The 22,129-nt window shown below is 44.2% G+C and overlaps 1 protein-coding gene across 2 annotated transcripts in view; it reads left to right on the forward strand.

The window, feature by feature from the left end:
* Positions 1-22,129, forward strand: part of TENT4B (terminal nucleotidyltransferase 4B) — a 62,924-nt gene that overhangs the window by 7,423 nt on the left and 33,372 nt on the right. The gene's annotated exons all lie outside the window — the stretch shown is intronic.

Raw genomic sequence — 22,129 nt, forward strand, 5'->3', positions numbered from 1 at the left:
TGGAAAGGTATTTGATCCATAGACCAGCATATCTGTTATTTAGCTATCACAAAGCATCTATTTTATAAGCAAGTAAAAGAATGTTTCCTAGCAGTTTTATCTTGGTGGATTAAGCCCTGACAGGCCTCAGGCTGTCATTGAAGCTGTTAACCTGTTAACCTTTGCAGCACCAGATTGGTAAATGTACACTTCACTGATAAAGGGTTTAGGTGGGTACACATACACACTAGACGATGTCGTGAACGATTTCCCTTGAACTCTCCCTGGCAGCTAGCCGGCACTCCAGGACACGATATGGTGCTAAATATCCAATCTAACCAGCGATCTATTGTGCGTCCTTAACGGTTTCCAGTGCGTAGTGTATAGCCGCGTATCCATTAGGTGAATTTAATGAGTGATTACTACATCGTAATTGTTCGCTCATAAATCGTACACTATAATGTGGGAAACGACCAGCTATGCGCGCTCCTGCTGGTCGTTTCCGACATCAATCATCGCCTGAACATGCCGGTCAATCTGCCGATAACGACAGATTGACCATGTTCAGGGATGAGGGAGAGTGCGTACACTGAACGACATATTGTTCAGTGTAGGCACTACAAGGGATCAGGAACGACTGTACGATTACGATGTCGTAAATGTACTGTCTTTCCATAGTCGGGTAGTGGATGCGCACCTTATGAGATTGGCAGGTCTTGCCTGCTGTAGGTGAGATCTGAGAATGACGGACGACCCATGGGTATGCTCTTCGGCACCATTATGGTCAGTGGACACTCACGATTTGCACATATTTGGCACGATTTGTTGCTCCGATGCATCGAAATCAGGCAAAATATCGTCTAGTGTGTACGCACCTAGAGAATCATATAATAATAATAGATATTACAACATTTTAATTTTCTTTAAATCTGGCAATTATGCCAAATGTGAATCTGTTCAGGGTTTGTACTGAATAGCAGAATTATTACAAAGATTCAGCTCCAGCCAACTCTGTGAATAAGTTAATGAACACATAATACCAAGGAAGGATCAAGGGCCACATGGGCCTGGGGCTGAAAATAATCAAGATCTGATTGTGAGAAGCAGAGAAGGTGTTGGCAGTGCCATGTGGGTGTGTACACCTCCTACACTATCTGGCCCAATTTCTCCATATCTTTTCAGGTTTCTGATATCCCTTTCAAAATAATGGTCACAGTTGATGACACACTTTAATATATTCTAAAATAAGATTTTTACATTGTAGGTACAAAAGACCATTACTGTTGTGGTTCTGTGAATAGTATTTAATTTAATGTGGGTTACTTTATATGCTAAGTATCGGTTTCTTAAATAAGGGACGGCTTTGGTCTATGTTCTGGACTCTTACCCCTTTCATTGCGCGTCACATCTTATATACAGTAACGTCCATAGCGGTATGCGTTTCGTGATGAGATACCCATTTTGGTTGTATTCTGTGATCGTATCTGAAATGTAACATGCTTACTATAACGATGTTTCGGTGAATTACAGAAGTGGTTCTGCATTGCTTCGGGGGATAGCTGTGACCTGGGTCACAGCGACTCCTGGATCTTCTCCTTTTCTGCCTGGTGGAAACATTTTTGCTCTGAGGTCACCTACTGCCCCTGCACTGTACATTTATCTAGTCCTTTGTTCTTTCTTTGCTCAGGACATTACACAGTCTGTCACTATGGATTTACGGCATGACAGCACATTGTATGAGACATGTTGAAGACTGATTAGTTATGAGACACCGTATTTTCTCTGAAATGTTCACACACACTTGTGCACCAATGCTGCGTCTGTGGTATGTCTGCTCATGTGGCTGGTTGATCTTTAAATCAAAATACTTTGTAGATAATTGATTTTACCCTTGCACAAACACTACACTAAGGTTGCTGTTGTGCAGTGTTATTTGGCACTTTGAAAACAAATGGGGCAAAAAAAATACATTTTGTTTTTCAAAACAAAGCTACGTTTTAATACTCGAATACAGTAGTAGAGTTATTCTGGGTACACACTGACCAACATATTGGCCGTTCAATTTAACTGGCAAAATATAATTTGCGACGGCCAGTGTGTACATTTATTATGTCTGTGAACTACGTAGTTCAGATATAACATGTCGGCAGGGCAGCACAGCCGATGGCTGATACATCTGCACATCATGCTGTATGTACAGGTGGTCAGATGACCGCCCGTACACTTGCCGCACACGCTGCCGGGGAAGGGGGCGTTGCCAGATGGCAGTGACCATTATTCAATGTGTATGAACAACCATCATATTTGCAGATATATATTTCAGGTGCGTACCCAGCTTAAGTTTTCCTTTCCCTAGGGTATATTATAATTTCTTATCTGTTGAATGCTGGTTTCTAGGGTTTGATTGATGGGACCTGATTAAATCTGCCTCATTATCTTACTGCAGGAGGAAAAGGGTTGTAGCCCCTGAGTTTTACTCCTGAAGCTATTCAATTTCGAGCCTTTTTCCACGCGCCATAAATCTGCGACTAACGCTCGCTAACCCATCGATTTGTGGGATAAGTACCCAGAGCTTTTTTTTTAATGCATAGGTTCCCTAACAATACCGCCGGGCGCATGTCTGGTGGTTCGAAACCTGACGCTGGAAGACCGGCAGTGAAGATCCCGACAGGTAAGTACTTTTTATATTTACTAACCCTAACCTCCCCTTCCCCACAGTCTAAACCTAAGTCTTCCGGGGAGATTCCTAACCTTCCCCCAGGGGTGCCTAGCCCTAAGACCCCCGCTCCCCCCCCCCCCCTCCCCCCCCACCCTATCACCTGCGTCTGTCCACGCCCGGCTCACCTTCGATCGGCGTAGGTAAAATGACAGGCATCGGGATTTCGACACCTGTCACTAGACACTTGCTGGGATTAGACAATCGGGAAGCCGGCGGTAGGCATTTCGACCTTAGGCTTCCTGACTGCATCCCCATGGTCCTCAAGGCTCCCCAACAGGTCAGGTTTTAGAGAGATCCATGGTTGAGCACAGGTGGTTAAATCAAATTGACCGAGGTACTAATTAATCTACCTGTGTTCAACCATGGATATCTCTAAAACCTGAACTGTTGGGGAGCCTTGATGACCGCGTTTTGGAACCTCTGAGTTATTGCGTTTTCTGCAGCTGCGCTAAGGGTAGAAGCCTCACATAATGCAAATTTCTGTTCGAGCCTCTGGAGGAGGTGAGCAGAAGTCTGCGTTAAGTGCAGCCTTCGGGCTGCCGCACTGCAATTGAATAGCCCCAGGCAGAGCATTATGGCTGATCCTCACTTCGAGGATAATTGAATTTGGGCCCATAGTGACACCTACATCTCATTTCATAGTGACTCCTCGCCTAAAGCAGTGATCCTTGTCTAAAAGTGACAGGAAGTAGAGTTTTCTACAGAGGCCAGTACAGGATTCTGACGGGTGAGATTGAAATGAAACCTGGCGGCAGTAGGATGGTTAGATGAAAAACTGTCCTTTTTGCTCTTGTCAAAGTCCACACATTTATATATGTGTATGCTTTAAAATAGATTGTATTGTAAACCATTTTATATTGAAAAACTCTGCTTTGACACCTGCGGCAAGATGTAATGGGGTGTGAGTTTTGCAAATAAACGAGTATAGAGCTATACCTGCACATTTTCAGAACTCGCCTTATGTAATGGGGTGTGAGAACATTCAAACTCGCATGTTTCTCACCCTCGCAACCCACATTGGCAAAACATACATTAAGACCCGTACTCGCATAATATAATAGCCTCAAACTAAGAACTTCACAGGCTATTACATTTTGGCGAGTTTTGAAACCAACTTGGACCTTTTTTAAATGTGCGAAAAGGTCCCAGTTTGTCTCTCACAAAAAACTCAGATCCTATTACATCTCGCCTCTAGTGTTCAGAAGTGGTACTGAAGTTAATGGAGAATAGTTCATATCTGTTTCCATTGTATTCCCTCCCTAACTATGCTTGTGATCTTTATTAGGAGCATTAAACCAAGCTTGACACGGGTTTGTATAAAAGATGAATAAGGAATAGGCAACAGATGTTAGATGGGCAATGGGATGACAGGGACAAAAAGGTCTCACCCTAAAGATATCGCTTAACGATCTCCCTGCACCTTCCCGGAGTGCTGGTTGATCGATATCGATCATCCAGCACACCACCAACGACGGGCTCCCTATGTAACCTGGTTGATATCGACCAGGTTGGCTTGCTTGCACGGTCGATGGACGATTTAGTTATCGTCCATACATGCCCGTGCATTTCAGGTCGTTGGTGAGTTGGAAGGCACCTAAAAATGCATGATATTAATGATATGATCGATATCGTTATCATCGAGCATTTTTATCGTACCGTGTGTACGCACCTTAAGAGCCTAATCCTCCGGTAAATACCTAACCCTAAAAAAGTTGATCATTTTTGTCGACCATTTGACCCTTTCGAGCTATTGCCTGTCTAACATCTGTTGTCTATCTAGACTTGGGAGGCCTGGTTTACCAGCACATATTTACTTACCGGTGGGGGCTTGCAGTGGCGGCGCCAACTGTGGAGAGAGGTGGGTCTGGTCCAGCCAGCCTCGGGCTGCGCGGTGTGACCTCGATTCACGCAGCGCACTGTGCTCAGTGCCTTCTAGGGGAAGCGGGAGCTGGGCAGCGTCTGAGCACTCTGCTATAATTGCTCAGCGCTACCCGGCATTTAAAAAAAAAATATTCTAGCCAAAATCAGGATTGGAGGCTATCAATCCCGGACATTTAGCCCCAAATTCCGGGCTTGGCCTCCCTTATCTAGACATGGTAACATTTTTAATGTAGATCTATTGATTGGAACCCACTTGATACAGCAGCACTAATATTTATTTATTACCAGTTATTTGTATAGCGCACACATATTCTGCAGCGCTTTACAGAGAATATCTTACCATTCACATATGCCCCAGTGGAGCTTACAATCTATATTCCCTATCACATGCGCGCACACACTGTAGGGTTAATTTGTGTTGGGAGCCAACTTACCTACTAGTATATTTTTGGAGTGTGGGAGGAAACCAGAGTACCCGGAGGAAACCCACGCAAGCACAGGGAGAATATACAAACTCCGCACAGGTAGGGCCGTGGTGGGAATCGAACCCATGACCTCAGTGCTGTGAGGCTGTAACGTTAACCATTACACTGTCTGTGTTGCCCCGTACAATAGGTCACAATATTATTTATTACCAGTTATTTATATAGCGCACACATAATCCGCAGCGCTTTACAGAGAATATTTGGCCACTCACATCAGTCCCTGCCCCAGTGGAGCTTACAGTCTATATTCCCTAACACATGCTCACATATACACACACACACTAGGGATAATTTTTGCTGGGAGCCAATTAACCTACTAGTATATTTTTGGAGTGTGGGAGGAAACCGGAGTACCCGGAGGAAACCCACGCAAGCACAGGGAGAATATACAAACTCCACACAGTTAGGGTCTATTGGTCTCTGGTAGCAATGTTGGTTGCCTCTCTGCAATCTAATGAGCTCCAACACCCAGTCCAGGGTTCCTGACTTACAGTCAGCATTACTGACCATGACATAAGCTTTATTTAGTAGTAATGGGCATGGTAAGTAGATAAATAGGGTGCATCACTGATTTCATAGCAATAAGCATGGGCTACAGCAGGAGATGTGTGTGTCTCTAGTAACATACTGTAGCATAGCTTACTGGTAAGAATGGATGTAATTAGTCATATGGTGGTAGAGCTGTATATTGGTCTATTTACAAGTCAGGTCTGTAAATCATTTTATACTGGTCAAACTGGCTCTGGTATAATGGTCCATATGTTTAATGGGGTTAATGCTGTCTTTGCAAGTAAAAATGTGCAGGTTTGTTATACAAGTCAGATGGATGCAGTATTGGTCAGATGAATTGTTCTGTGGGGTTTTGCTTGGCAGCAATGGTCCATATATCAAAACTTTTGTCAACAGGAAAATGTCCAGACCAGCAGGTTGACTATAGCAGGGTTATTACATGAGGCAGAACAGTATTGAAAACTAATTTGGCGATTTTTTTTTTGTTATATTAAACTATGAAAATAAGTTTCCAGTGTATGCTGTGATCATAAAAGGACCCACTCAATGGGCATGTGCTGCAGCTGGCAGAAATCATACTATAAGCACATTTACAGTAGTCTGATCTCTGCTCCCACAGTCTCCCTAGGCTGCTAAAAGAAATCAGCCTCTGAGACCGCCCACAGACTCACCGCCCGGAAGCCGTTCCAGGAGGACTCAGGGGTAGTAGAATCTGCACGATACTGTAATGTTGCAGAGGGATGTATGATTTACTTTGCAGTCTTCTTCCAAAAATATTGGGTTTGAGGCTAAGGGGGGAACTCAATCAGCAGTGGGTTCTCGCACAAAAGTGTTTGATTCCCTAATAGGCTAACAAGCACTTTTGAGCGAATTGCGCATTTGGCCGGGCGGATGAAAGGTGCGAGACGGGCTGCTGTTGCCGGTGTTCAATCGCCATGGTAACTGCAATTTGCACCCTTCCTCTGCAATTAAATTCCCCCCTTAGAGCCTGATTCTGAGTTGCATGCAACGGCAGCAGTGTGTATTGGCGGTCGCCCATCTGTGAGTTTATGCGAATGGCATACAAACTCCTTCCCTTGTGTACATCCCTGCGGACAAATGTGCTAGGACTGAGGCGCCCACTTTAAGCTCCTGTGCACACTGTAATACTGATTGGTGCGTCCTAATAAGCTACAACAAAATTGCACCAGCCCTATGGCAGGTGCAGTTTCTCCATCTGACCATGGCCTCCTATGCTTGACGCTTTCATTGACATGCCCACGACGTTTCCATAACACGCTGAATGGCCCATTTTTGTGCACTACTAGCCGCCTTCCAGTCATCACCTAGGAGCGCCTATCTCTTTTCCGTCACCTTTCTGATAGTCTGTCCTGATTGCAACAGCACATTTGTGTGTTCACTCTGTGTAATACATGCGTTGTAGGTTTTGCGCATACTCTGTTACAAATAATCACTCAACTACTGTATGTACACAGAGGCTTTTTATGTATGTGTTATCATACCCCAATAAACACACGAAGATGCTGAAATTCCCAATAATGTTGGAGTGTACTTTTCTACTCATACTCATGTAGTCAATCAGCTTACAGAAAAGTGGAACGTCCAGTGAAGACAGATTTCGTTTCTGTTAAAGCGTTCAGCAGATATTTGTCATTTGTTTCACTGGTTGTGCCTTGAGTTTGACCACAAGAAACTGCAGAGATGCATTTTTGTGGTAGGAGCGAGAGGTCAAATGCTAGTGTTTTGCATTGTGTTTAACTGGTGCTCTCTTAAAATGACTATGTATGTTAACCCTAGCTTTTCTAGCCTTTAGCGGGTCATAGACTGGTAAACCTACAATGTTAGCCTGCCGTAGAGGCGTAAAATATGTAATTGTGTTCTCATGTTTTTCTTGGGGTCCACACTTGAGCCAGCAATGTATTAGTGGAGCTGTAGCCAATTCGCCCACGCTTTGCATGTACAGTAGGCACACTTGCAGGGATATCCATCGTATGCGCAGTGTTCAGGTTCCTGTAGATAATTGGGAGTCTCTGGCTGTGTAATTGTTTTGTTTGGCTTCAGTCAAGCAGAGCAGAAAGGATATACAGCAGGTTTCTGAACACGTTGTGTTTCCCAGGAAAGCGATAAATGTGGCTAAGCTCAATTTCCTTTGAAAAAGTGTGGTGTCTCTATTCTTTTACCAAACATGGCTGCAGTTATGTGATATTTATCAGAGGAACAAACTGCTTATAGATCTGGGTAAGCTAGCGTGAGAGAGTTTATATAAAACCTTACCATAGGTCATGTGTCCAAAGTAAAAAAAAAAAAATTACAAAAAATATTGAACTTAATTTTGACTCTTTTGTTGCATAAACTGTTTCCATGCTTGTGTACCCATCCCTGTGATTCTGGGTACACGCTAGGCAATATATTGGCCGTTCAATCCAATGGATGATACCTTGGTAGGTGTATACCCGCTATATGTCTGTGAACGATGTCGTTCAAAGACATATCGCGTCTGCTTACGCAGCCATTGGCCGTTATGTCTGCGCATCTGGCTGTGTATACGGGTGTTCCGCCGTCTGCCCGTACACTTGCTGCAGGGACTGATGTCGCAGTTGGTCAGGCAAATTCAAATGCCTGCCCAGCTGTGATGTTAGGCCACCCCACATGTTGTACTATCTGTAAGTGTGTATACATACCTGAATCGGCCACTCCGCACGACGGCCAGTCATCCGTCAATTCGACCTAGTGTGTACCCAGTTAAGAGGCCGGTGTCTGAAATCACATGACCTTCCTTCCATAAGTAATAGATCTAAGCACTGTGTGATAACAATTTAAGTTTAGGGACTCCTCCATTCCTTGCAGTGAGTAGGAAGCTAAAGAAAGTGCTTTCCTTGCACATTGTAACCCTGTTAGTTGCCTGCCAGGATAGAGATCAGTAGGGGAGGCATTTCCTACTTGTACTCACATAGCTGCTTTGAATTCCTGAGTACAGTGTGTCATTCATTCACAGCAAATACTGTAACTTGAAAATGTGTTTTATCCAAGACCTGAAGTTTTTTCATTTATTAAAAAAAAAAAGTGAATGAAATTACATACACGTCTTCTGTACTGTATGTTTTAGAAGTTGGATAAGTGCACATATGCCAACAGGTAATCCAGTGATGGTAGCACTTTCAAAGTGAATTCCTTTTCAATGTTTGCAGATGAGCAGCAATTGGTGTAGTGGTTAGCATTACTGCATCACAGCAGTGAGGACCTGGGTTTGATTCCCACCGAGGTGTGGAGTTTGTATGTTCTCTCTGCATTTGTGTGAAATTCCTCTGTGTGCTCTGGTCCCTCCCGCACATTTCGAAAATATACGGGGAGGTCGTTTAAGTACTGACAAAAAAGAAATCTAAAACCCTAGTGTGTGTTTGTCCATGGGATAGGGAACATCGATTGTAAGCTCCACTGGGGCAGGGACTGATGCTAATGACCGTATGTATTCTCTGTAATACACTGCCGAAGATGTGTGCGCTGTATGATTAACGTTTCATAAATAAATAAGACCTTAACAAATGGAAATAAGCGCCCTTCTTGCAAGCCTACTGCTTATTTATAAAAGGATTTATTTTTTTGTATAGTGCTGCCTAGTGAGGTCTAAAAGCTTGTATAGGTTCAACACTATCATATGGTAAATTGAAAGCCACAAAGCTGTACAGTTTGATCAGGATGTAGTCAAGTTTGACAATAATGACATTCATAATGTCTTCATTTTTAAAATGTCAACAGGCGACGAGTCGACAGTCTCAGATTGTTGAGAGGTAAAATGTCGACATTAGGGTTAGGCTGCCGGAGGGTTCTGGTTAGGTTTGCGGAAGAGGGTGTGTGAGTTTAGGGTTAAGTACTAGTGGGTTGTTTAGTGGAGAAGCACCCGAACCCCAGAGGATGGTAAGACCCGGAAGTCTGTCACATGACCGCCGGGACCCGGAAGACACCGCTGACTGAAGAAGGTAAGTCACCGCTGGGCCACCAAATATGTCGACGTGGTCAACTTTATGACCATATTGACATTCTTATGTCAGCATGATGAATGTCGAATTTATAGAGGGAATGCAATTGAAAGCAATGTTGATTTGCGACGGGATTTAGTATCCCAAGCTATTCGGTTGGACGCGCTGTAAAGCCGCGACTAGAGAATTTCGGTGGGTAGAGATCCAACAATGCTACTTTTTTATAAATTTATTTCCACATCGCTTTACAGAGAATATTTAGCCATTCACATCAGTCCCTGCCCCAGTGGAGCTTACAATCTATATTCTGTCCTGTACACACACAGACTTACATACTAGGGTTAATTTGTTTTGTCGGGAGCCAAATAACCTACCCGTATATTTTGGAGTGTGGGAGGAATCTGGAGTACCTGGCGGAATGCCATGGAAACACAGAGAGAATATACAAACTCCACATCGCTAGTGCTGTGGTGGGATTTGAACCAACAACCTCAGTGCTGTGAGGCAGTAATGTTAACCATTACACCATCTGTGCTGTCCCCCATAGTTGCGGGCTTACCACATGCACTAACTGCATCTAACTAACATCAAGTTGGAAAATGCTGTTTACCGTGACTAAAGCACTGGCAGCATGCGTAGTAAACTGCATCTCTCGACTTAAGTGGCGGGCACGATGCGGACAATTGAATAGCTACGGGCACTTTCCAGCACTCTTCAACATCGCATTAAATTGAATTCCTGTCGATATGTCATTCCCAACCCATTTGATTGGCTTAAAACACAATCAAATAGAGGCATTCCATTAGCAGGGAGTTCCTCAGACTTAAATGTTACGTAATGTTATCCGTAAGGAAAACCCTGCTTGTTTTTGCTTACAGCCCATAGATTTTCCTTGCGTAGTGACCTCCTATGCATGTTGGGAGCACATCTTCTGGATCTTCGCATACCCCTTCTATTGTCACTGATCTATATGGGGGAACACTTGATAAAAAGATTGGATCCTGCTAGTGGCTAGAGTTATGCTGCACTTCCACTAGGCGATTAAACCTAGCGATGGAGCGATAACGACAGTCTTTATCTCTCCCATCGCTTGGCAGTCGCCAGGAAATCGTGCAGTAAACTGTTAAAACCGACCAGAGATGCGCGCGCCCGCTGGTCATTTCTCACATCAATCATCGCCCCGAACATGACAGTCAACCTGACGACCGCCGTCAGGTTGCCATGTTCGGGGATGATTGATCGGCATACACTGAACGTTCAGTGTATGCACTTCACCCCGCGGGAGACGACTGCGTCGTAATCGTGCCGTCACCCCGCATCGTGTAGTGGATGGGCAGCATTAGAGTAGCCTGCGCTATTATACCAACCATGTGACCTCTATTATAGAACTGTTATACAAGCCTTGTTTGTGTGTCCTGCCATCCCTGGGTATGTGTAGAATAGAGGGAGAGTTAGGAACTATTATAGTTCAAAAGATTTTTTTCTAATGGCTGATTGTACAATATATTTTACAGGAGTAGAATCCTAAAACTGTGAAATAGTTGAGGATAAAAGAAAATGCATTGCCTTGTTGTCCATTGTTGAGTAGAGAGCTCAGTTTATAGGTTAATGATGCAGACCAGTAGGTATCCCCACAGCTTGCAAGGTGATCATTTGGCTATTATTCAGAGATTGTTCTTGTGCAGTCTGCTCTCTGTTGTGTAAACTATTGAAAAGGTTTTGTTTCAGTCAAAGCAGTTTATTTCCATGGAGTAAAAGCAATACTCCCATCTACATATAGGTTGTGAGTCCAGAGTTTTAATGAGGGTAATAATGCTTGTTTTCATGTACATTATGTATTGTTAGTCTAATTGCCCCATGCCCCACTTCTTTTTTTATTGTTTTAACAGTTTTGTACAAGTAGCTAATATCCTAATACAGGGTTAGATTATTAATGGTCACCATGGCATTTAAAATGCAAGTCTTGAAGAGCAGATTAGTGGCCATCCAAAGCATTCAGCACCATAGTGTCATAGGGTAATTCTGACCAAAATTTCAGCCCAAACTGAGATCCAGGGTGAGCAGGAATCTTGATTGCAAGCCCCAGTAAAGAGGCTTGTGATTCCTTGACCTGCTCACAACCCCAACCACTGCCAATTTGACCACCTGGTTCTGTTACAGAAAATGGTAACATTAGGCTTATGCTATTGCAGGAATAATGTTAATAAAATGTATCTATTATTAGATGGTAGTACAGCTTTAAAGTGGCTTCTAGTCGCTTAAAGAAATAATGTCCTGGTGCAGCACTCATGTGACCATTGCCCTTCAGCGGGATGCCAGCTGCTTTGTGTCTGCATTTGCTGGTGTCAGGGGTTCTTGACCAGTTAGGGCAAAGGCAGGTACAGTCAGGTGCATAAATATTGGGACATTGACAGAATTTTCATATTTTGGCTCTATTCACCACCACCATGGCTTTGAAATGAAACAAATAAGATGTGCTTTAACTGCAGACTTTCAGATTTAATTTGAGGGTAATTACATACAAATCAGGTGAATGTTGTAGGAATTACAACGGTTTCTATATGTGCCTCCCAATTTTTAAGGAGCCAAAAGTAATGGGACAAACTAAATCTTAAATCTAACTTTCACTTTTTAATACTTTGTTGCAAATCCTTTGCAGGCAATTACACCCTGAAGTCTGGAACGCATAGACATAACCAGACGCTGGGTTTCATCCCTGGTGATGCTCTGCTAGGCCTCTACTGCAAATGTCTTCAGTTCCTGCTTGTTCTTGGGGCATTTTCCCTTCAGTTTTGTCTTCGTCAAGTGAAATGCATGCTCAATCGGATTCAGGTCAGCAGATTGACTTGGCCCTTGCATAACATTCCACTTTTTAGCCTTAAAAAACTCTCTTTGGTTGCTTTTGCAGTATGCTTCGGGTCATTGTCCATCTGCACTGTGAAGCGCTGTCCAATGAGTTCTGAAGCATTTGACTGAATATGAGCATATAATATTGCCCGAAACACTTCAGAATTCATTCTCCTGCTTTTGTCAGCAGTCACATCATCAATAAATACAAGGGAACCAGTTCCATTGGCAGCAATACATGCCCACGCCATGACACTACCACCACCATGCTTCACTTATGAGGTGGTATGTTTTGGATCATGAGCAGTTCCTTTCCTTCTCCATACTCTTCTCTTCCCATCACTCTGGTACAAGTTGATCTTTGTATCACCTGTCCATAGGATGTTGTTCCAGAACTGTAATGGCTTTTTTAGATGTTGTTTGGCAAACTCTAATCTGGTCTTCCTGTTTTTGTGGCTCACCAATGGTCTACATCTTGTGGTGAACCCTCTATATTCACTCTTGTGAAGTCTTCTCTTGATTGTTGACTTTGACACATATACACCTACCTCCTGGAGAGTGTTCTTGATTTGGCCAACTGTTGTGAAGGGGTTTTTCTTCACCAGGGAAATAATTCTTCTGTCATCCACCACAGTTGTTTTCCGTGGTCTTCCGGGTCTTTTGGTGTTGCTGAGCTCTTCGGTGCGTTCTTTCTTTTTAAGAATGTTCCAAACAGTTGATTTGGCCACACCTAATGTTTTTGCTATCTCTCTGATGGGTTTGTTTTGATTTTTCAGCCTAATGATGGCTTGCTTCACTTGTTGATTTTGACCATTTTCGGGTCGAAACCAAAGTTGTCCAACATGTTAGATTTCTCAGATTCCCTCGACTTAAGCGTCTGCAAAACAGGAAATTGCCCCGATACAGGCTAGATGTATGGGCCCCTTTAGGTTGTAGCAGATAATACTTTCTCGGCCGACATGGTAGAAGCAGTTGGATGTAACAAAAGTTCCTCCACGTCATTTAGGACTTCAGTTTTGTCATTTTATTTGCTGACTTCCAACTATTGGCTATAGCTTTTTGTATTAGTATATATTTATCCATATCCTAAAACGTCTTCTTAAACTGTTCTTCCATGTCCATTTAATCAAGCTATATGAAAACTTTAGATTATTTTATGCTTTAACAATACACGTGTCCTAATACTTTTCCTTTTTGCGTCGTATGGCGCAAGATGTCTGATGTGATTCCTATGCTCTGCAATTTTTCTGAAATATTGCTAGTTTTAACTCAATTTTGCATCTTGAGTTACATATGTAGTACTAGGTACTTGGAGTTAGTTTGATTGGTATAAAGTTGGAGATAAAGCGATGCATGGCGCAGGCCACTCGTATCTGAAACTTTTTGCATTTTTTTTTTTTTTTTTACACAGATTACATAGTCCTCAATTGTGAAACTTTTTTTTGGTATTTTTTTATTCCCATTATGCTACTTTTTCCTCAATTTTCCGTGTTCTAGGTACTTAGGATTAATGTTTTGACACGGCTAAGTTACAAAGTTCGTGTTGTGCTAAATTTTTTATTTTTTTTTATGGCGCTATTTGAGGATAGGTGTATATTGATACATCTGTGTGCAAACTTGGGGTTCGATTCAATTCAGCGTGATGCTGAATAGCTCCGGGAGGGCCCGGAGCTATTTGGTCCGACAGTTGGCAGTTAAGTCAGAGAATGCCACTGCTCACAACTTAACCTGGGTGTTCAGTCTCGAGAACCGGCATTCTCCGTCTAAAGTGCCAGCCGCGAGGCTGTTAGTGCTGAAAACAGCCCCGCGGCTGGCACTTTTTTGTTGGATTTTTTATTTTTTTTGCACCCTCAGGAGGGTGCGAGAAGAAATCCTTTAATCCAACCAAACAGCGTGCTGAATTGAATAACCGGGAGCTCCCTCCAGGGGCTTTTCAGCAGCGCACTGAATTGAATCGATCCCTTAATTTGATAATCTAAGATACAATGGGCATGATTCAATTCAGCGCGATGTAAATAGCGCCGGGAGATAGCTCCCGGAGCTATTCAATTCATCGCGCTGTTAGGTCGGGGAAGGCTCGTCATCGCGCCTTAAACAGGGTGTTTAGGCGCGATAACGGGCATTCCCCGACCTAACTTCCCGGCGCGAGGCTGTTTTCCCGGCGCTAAGGGCAGAAAACAGCCTCGCGCCGGGACTTTTGTCGGATTTCTTCTCTCATCCCCGGAGGGATGAAAGAAGAAATCATTAGTCGGACTTGTCAGCGCGGTGTATTGAATAGCTCCGGGAGCTCACTCCCGGAGCTATTTACATCGCGCTGAATAGAATCGAGCCCAATGTTTGTTTTTACCAGAAGCTTTTTTTGGAGAGGGAAGGGTACGAGCATTAATTGCTATTGGATGGATAGGTGCATCAATATGGACAAAAGGTCTGAGGGGACACAGGTGACAAAGGCTACAGTATTCTCCCTTTTAAACCGCATCATATCTAGCTTGAGCGGATAGTTAAATTTGGCCGTCAAATAACATACAGGCAGTAGTCTGAAGAGGTGTCTTGAGAACGTCTGTAATTAGAAATTTGAAGAAAAACCCCACCTACTATCTGCGTGTGTCTAGACTTGTGCATATTTCAAGGTCCTAATCAATCTTATCGAACCTATGAGCTGTGTTTGCCTTACGTAAGATTTTGTGTATTCAGCTTATTACAATTCAATATTTATGGAGCTAAACAAAGTATTGAATGACTGGGACTGTTCAGTGAACTATGTAGCTGGTGATTCTGACAGTAAATGTCATGGTAGTTAACTCTCAAATATTTCTACAAAACAGCCCTCTTCAAAATCCAAAGTCCCAGGAAAGCTTTTGGTATCCTGCAAAATGGGAAGTGCTGTAATGTTCTAAATGTAGATCAGTGACTCAGTCTGTTTGGTATTTGGGTTTAACATCCAGCTTATTTCACCTATGTAATGACAAGTTAAATCTACAGTTGTATATTACAGCTCTCCATTGGACACATGGTTTACTCATTTTGTACACAACTAGACTCATGAATTGGAAGCCATATGCTGAAATGTAGGTTTGGGTGTTAAGGCTTCTATATTCATTCTGGAGGTTTTAATTGTAAATGTAAGCTGGTCTACTATAAGGGAAAATTTATTCTATATACAGTTATTGCGCTGACCGAAATAATTTGTGGTCCCAGGGACCCCTCACTGTAAGAAGTTGGGGTCCTAGTCCACTGTTTCTGGGTTCCATCACGTATTATGGGGGGTGAGGGCAGGCATAAATTGGGACAGGTAACAGTTGGGGTGGAGGGGGTTAAGGGCAATCAGGAATTGGCTTAAAGCTGGGGGTAAAGACAGGGAGAAGTTGGGGTAGCGTATGGGCAGACATCAGTTGCGACAGTGCTGGGGGAAAGGAGCAGGCAGTGCTTGAGGTACGGGGTGGGCAAAGGTAGATGGCAGCTTGACAGTACTAAGGAGGCAGTTGGGACAGGCAGTGCTGGGGGTAGGGAAGGGGTAAGGGTAGGTAGCTTGTAGTAGTAGTTTGTCAAACAGTCATACCCCCTTCAGGTTGCCCGCCCACCACTCTTCACTTATCAGCAGCCGCGGGATGTTACCCCTGGACCCCAAAGCACCAAACTGCCTCCTGCTCATCCATGCAGCACCAAACTCAAGCCAGGGGCAAACGCAGAATTTTCTGGGGAGGGTTCTAATAAATATATATTTAATTATACTAACAAGCCATAAACATGATCTCTGCCCATGCACAAATTGCACCGCACACTCCTCTAGCACAATGACCAGTCTGTAGAATTATTTTTGACATGTCACTATTTTACCAACAGATCACATGCCTGTTAATAATATCATCTGCCAGCCACCCATGCCCCCTCCTGTGCCCAGACAGCTGCATTTCCAGCCACGAGTGGTCAATGAACCTGCAAACCGGGGATAAAATAAAACCCACCTGCTTCTCCTAGGATCCTCCTCCTCTAGCTCCAGGTAATTGTTGTGCAACACCAGTATAGGAGGCTGTGGAATAGACTGGGATCCTAGGAGAAGCTGGGGGTGTAGGTCTATGTGCTTTGGTATGTGTGCGCTGCTCATGCTTGCTGTCACGCTGTCTCAGACTCATGTCAGCCATAGATAGCAGGCAGCGAGTTTGGGATGGGGCAGGCTTCTAATAGGAACATATCTTCCTCATTGGATGAGGAGACGCTGCCACCCACACTGTTTGATTATGCTGGGAGAAGTTACTGAGCCTGCTGCTGTAGCGCACATACAGCGTGTCCTGTAGGACCCGTTCCTTTTTAAAAAGTGATTCCCTGATTTCCTGTAGTGCGTAAATATGCGCTATTATGCTTATTTTATGATCTCTGCATATATTTCAGTGCCAGGATCTGTAAGGAAATGGCACATAGTACCAACACAGCATGTTGGCAAGAATGCATGCCCCACTTGCCAAGCCATTCAGTGAATTTGTACCCCTTACCTATGCACTGGTCACACAATGGGAACACCATTCTGTTATTCAGGTAAACAGCACCTGCTTATAGCTGCTGCTAGGATTGCTAGATGACACAGGTGGTTGGTTATAGGAACATGCAAGTACTGTTTGCATCATTGGGGGTCACCATTCAACCTGATACTAAATAAGTTATCTGAAGTGTTTGCGGCTTGGAATAGGGGGCAGTTATATTTCCCATCCATGTCTGTACAAATGCTGTTCCTTCAGTCACCAGGAAAGCTATTTATAGTAGACGAAACAACTGGTGTGTGTTTGTCGAGCCCTGTATTGACTCATGAAGTTGCATTATATATGTTAATCCAGTAGATGGCGCACAAAGATACATATCATAGAGTCGCTACTCATGTTACTTGCAACCTTTTAGTGTTACTGTAGGTTAAGTAGCAATGGATTTGTGATCTACAAGATAATGCAGCTGGACACAGCGCAAAGCATTGAAAGTTTGTGTTCTGATCATGCGTCTGTGGAATTTTACTTCGCCCAAGGTGCAACAGAACCCGACAGGCCCGTATTCAATTAAAGGCGAAAAATCGGAAAAGTTTTGCCTGTCCGACTTTCCGCCTCCTTCGCCTGTTTCAGAGGCAGAAACTTTACGCGCACGTCCCTGCTTTTCTCCATTTTCTATTCCTAAAAAGGCGAATGCGGAACAGGCGGAAAGTACTGTCACAAGTGGGGAAATCAGTCTGTACCCCAAAAAAAGATGCACTAACATAGGGAATCAATGTAGATGTGTACTAATAGCCCTAATAAAAGTGTTTGGGATACTTAAGTAGTTTGAATTGCTTATTATTAGCGTCTTTGCACAAGTGGTGAAGAATGGCATTAAACAGTATTTTTTTGGTGAAAATAAGTAGTCCAGGCAAATTTGGGATACTTTGAAATGGGTGCTAGAATATATATATATTTTTTAAATTGAGTTTATTTTATAAGATTTTTGGTTTTGCATACCAATAAACAAAATCAATATAACAAACCATAACCCCCCACCCCCAAACAAAAAAAAATAAAAAAATGTATAGTATACAGCCATTGTCATATAAACCCATGAAAATAGAATCATAATTAAAATATCTGTGAAATAATTCTCAACCATCAAAAACAGTAGAGAAATTACATATAAAGATTTAAAATACCAAAACATTATCGTGCCAATCCATCAGCGTCTGAAGTCCCACTCCCTCCAGCAACATAATGGAAAGATGCAATCCATGGGCCCCAAATACGATCATATTTGCAAATACAATTTTGCTTAGTGTCCAAAAATCGTTCAAGCCCCACAACTTCATTCATCAGCCCACACCACTCAGCAAAGGTAGGGCCTCTAGATGCCATCCAAGTGCGGGCAATACAAACCTTTGCCAGAGTCTCTGCATTAATTATGTATTGGCCCGTTGAGTGATCAACCCCATCCAAGATACCCAAACCAAAAATACACATTTTAGGGAATAAAAGGGGAATTCTTCCTCCTGCTCTAGTGAGACAATTGGTGACTCGAGACCAAAACACCTGGACAGCAGAGCACTCCGAGGAGATGCCAGAACGAGCACTGTGGAGTAGAACATTTAGGACACCTATCAGAGGCACCAGACCCAAATCTACTTAGTAGCAAGGGGTGCTAGCATATTTTTATGTCTCTAAAGTGAACTTTAAAAAAACATGAAAAACCCTTATACATGCACCTGCAATCCCAAAATCACTTGGCCTTGGTCTATTTCGCTAGTTTTTATAGTTGACCCCTCACTTTTTACTTTTTCGCCCCTAAAATTAAAGTACTTTTTTGGGGTGTTCTGGGGACATTTTTTTTATGTTGATTCGTCCTTTGGGTGGCTGTCCCAAGGGCTCTGAGTAGTTTACCCACATTTTCACCGCAAAATAACCATTTTGCTTTTTTTTTTTTTCTCCCGCTATTCATTGGAGATACTTTTCCGCCTATTACAATGCATTGACTTTCCGCTTATGCAATATCGTTCTGGAATTGAATATGGAGATACTTGAAAATAGGCGGAAAGTCCGAATCCACTGAAACTTTTCTCCAAATGGCACTTTTCGCCTCTAATTGAATCCGGCACTTAGTCACTGCTCTACAGAGGAACATAATTGAGAGACAGTTTCTAACTGAATCTGGCGCAGGCAGTGGCGGGCTGGGCTGGGGGGCAGGGTGCCATGTGCTCCCCGGGCCGGAGCGTCATGCGGGCCGCGGGCAGTCTGTCACTATGACACAGACTGCACCGCGTGTGTAGCACTTACCGGACGGAGTTCGGTCAGCGCTACACAAGTGACAAACACACAGCCGCCGGCTCCGGCAGCTGTGTGTTTGTATTGATCAGCAGCCAATGAGAGTCTGTCAGACTCTCATTAGCTGCTGCTGCGCCCACTGCGGGAGCCGCTCCCATCTTCCGGCTCCCGCAGTGGGCAATGGGAGAGACGTCATAACGTCACATGACGTGTCTCCCATAATGCAGAGCGGCCCGGCCCGGGAAGGACAAACGGAGGAGCGGATGGCGACAGCGGGTGCGGGGATTCAGGTAAGTTTTTTTTTTTTTTTTTTACTGTGTCTACTGGGAAGGGGGGGGGGGGGGAGGCTGGCACTACAAGGGGGGAGACCACTACTGGAGGCACTGCAAGGGGGGGGACTACTAATAATGGGGGCAATAGAAGGGGGGACTACTACTACTGGGGGCACTACAAGGAGGGGGACTACTAAGGGCACTACAAAGGGGAACCACTACTGGGGGCACTACAAGAGGGAGGGACTACTACTGGGGGCACTACAAAGGGGAACCACTACTGGGGGCACTACAAGGAGGGGGACTACTAAGGGCACTACAAAGGGGAACCACTACTGGGGACACTACAAGAGGGAGGGACTACTACTGGGGGCACTACAAAGGGGGAACCACTACTGGGGGCACTACAAGAGGGAGGGACTACTACTGGGGGCACTACAAAGGGGGAACCACTACTGGGGGCACTACAAGAGGGAGGGACTACTACTGGGGGCACTACAAAGGGGGAACCACTACTGGGGGCACTACAAGAGGGAGGGACTACTACTGGGGGGCACTACAAGAGGGAGACCACTACTGGGGGCACTACGGGGGGGGCACTACAAGAGGGGACCACTACTGGGGATTATAACTGGGGGCACTACAAGGGGGGGACTACTGGGGGCACTACAAGAGGGGGAACCGCTACTGGGGGCACTACGGGGGGGGCACTACAAGGGGGGACCACTACTGGGGATTAGAACTGGGGGCACTTCAAGGGGGGGACTACAACTGGGGGGCACTACAAGGGAGGGGACTACTACTGCTATGGGCACTACAAGGGGAGGGGACAACTACTAGGGGCACTGCATAGGGGGGAGGGGACTACTACTAGGGGCACTACATAGGGGGGAGGGGACTACCACTAGGGGCACTGCATCGAGGGACCACTGCTGGGGGCTCTATAAAAAGGGTAATACTGGGGTACTACATAGGGGGGAGACTACAACTGGGGCCACTATTTAAGGGGGACTGCATAAGGGTTACCACTATTGGGGGCACTGCATGGGGTGTGGACTGCTACTGGGGGCACTGCACAGGGGCACCACTACTGGGGGCACTGTATAAGGGGCACTGCATAGGGGGGATCACTACTGGGGGCGCTACTGGAGGCCTGCATAAGGGGGGTCCTCTCCTGGGGCACAGGGGGGCACTGCATATGGGCACCACGACGGGGCTGTCCCTAATCTTTATTTTTACTTTACATTACCCTGGAACACTTGAGGGGGGGGCGCCATAGCACGCACGTTCTTTGGGCCTCCTGGCTACACGCTACTCCTCTGCCAGGGCCGCCTGCATGCATTTGCCCCCCAGGCTAAAAGTTGCCAGCCAGCCCCTGGGCGCAGGTGAGACTGTGTGTACCACGTAGACCCTTTATCCCAACGATTGTCCTTTTCAATTCAAGCGCCTGCAGTTTCCTGTAAGCCTCTGCTTTGCTATGACGGTGAACAAGTCGCAGGGACAAATGCTGAGGGCTGCAGGTGTAGATCTCAGGACCAGCTGCTTCTACCATGGACAGCTTTACGTGGTTTGCTCACAAATTAATAGCCCCAAACATCTTTTTGTGTTAATCCCTGAAGGAAAAAACTGCAAATGTTATTTACAAAGACATGCTGTGATCAATGTCTACAATATAAAATATACATCACAAGATTAGATGCCACTACTGTCTTTGTAAAATGATTTCCGCTGAGCAATAACATATCCATGCGAGTGAAGCTGTGGGCAAATGCTAGGTGTTAATAAAGTTTAATGCCATTATCTCAGTGTGTCCCTATTTTGAAATTTACCACTGTACATATGTGGGAAGAAGGAGAGGAGATATGCTGAATAAGTGCTTACTGACTTGGGGATACCTTAACGAAGAGAAAAAAATGTTTTTTCTTTTTTTTCTGAATGATTAATATCTCTGAATATGAAAGAACTTATTCTGTAACTTATATCCTAAAATAGGAGTGCAGAATTTTCTTTTTTTTATTATATATATTTTTAAGGTTTGATAAGACCAATTGATTTTCTTAGCTGCTCTAGTATATGTGCTGCAGCTCCGCACTCACTGATTTTGGGTTCACAGCCACCCAAAAATCTGCTAGTATTGGGGAAGGATAGGGATGCAAAGGGGCGAGATGTGGTGCCGTTGCCAGTGTTTCCATGGCGTTGAAACGGCAACTTGTCGCTCTTTTTGGCTAATTGAATTGACCCCTATGAGTTGCAGCAAGTTATAACTTGGTTCCCCTTTGAGAGTTTGAACAGTCCTCAGGGCTATATCTAAGTTAAAGCTCTGACCTAGAAAACCACTAAAACGTAATGTTTGACAATATTTACAATGGTTTCTTCCTGACAGTTGTAATTCTGGTTATGCTCCGCATTTAGTTCCTATTCCTCCCCCCCCCCCCCCTGCTACCCCCAGTATGTTGTGCCTTAGAAGCTTTTAGTAAGATGTCGCTTTAAGATAAAAATGTTATTACACTTTAAACATATCCTGTAACCCCAATAAGCTGTCACTGCCATCTTTAATTAAATTTTTTTTTTTTTTAGTTCGTGCTAAAATGTAAAGTCTAACTGATAACATAAGCTAGTGTCACAGTGCTCCCGATTTTTCTGGATGTACCTTTCTGAAGACATTTTATTTTCTGTTTAGTAAACTTACTCTGTAGAC

Source organism: Taudactylus pleione, unplaced genomic scaffold (assembly GCF_031769625.1).
Source record: "Taudactylus pleione unplaced genomic scaffold, aTauple2 ptg000117l, whole genome shotgun sequence".
In the NCBI taxonomy this organism is placed as follows: Eukaryota; Metazoa; Chordata; class Amphibia; order Anura; family Myobatrachidae; genus Taudactylus; species Taudactylus pleione.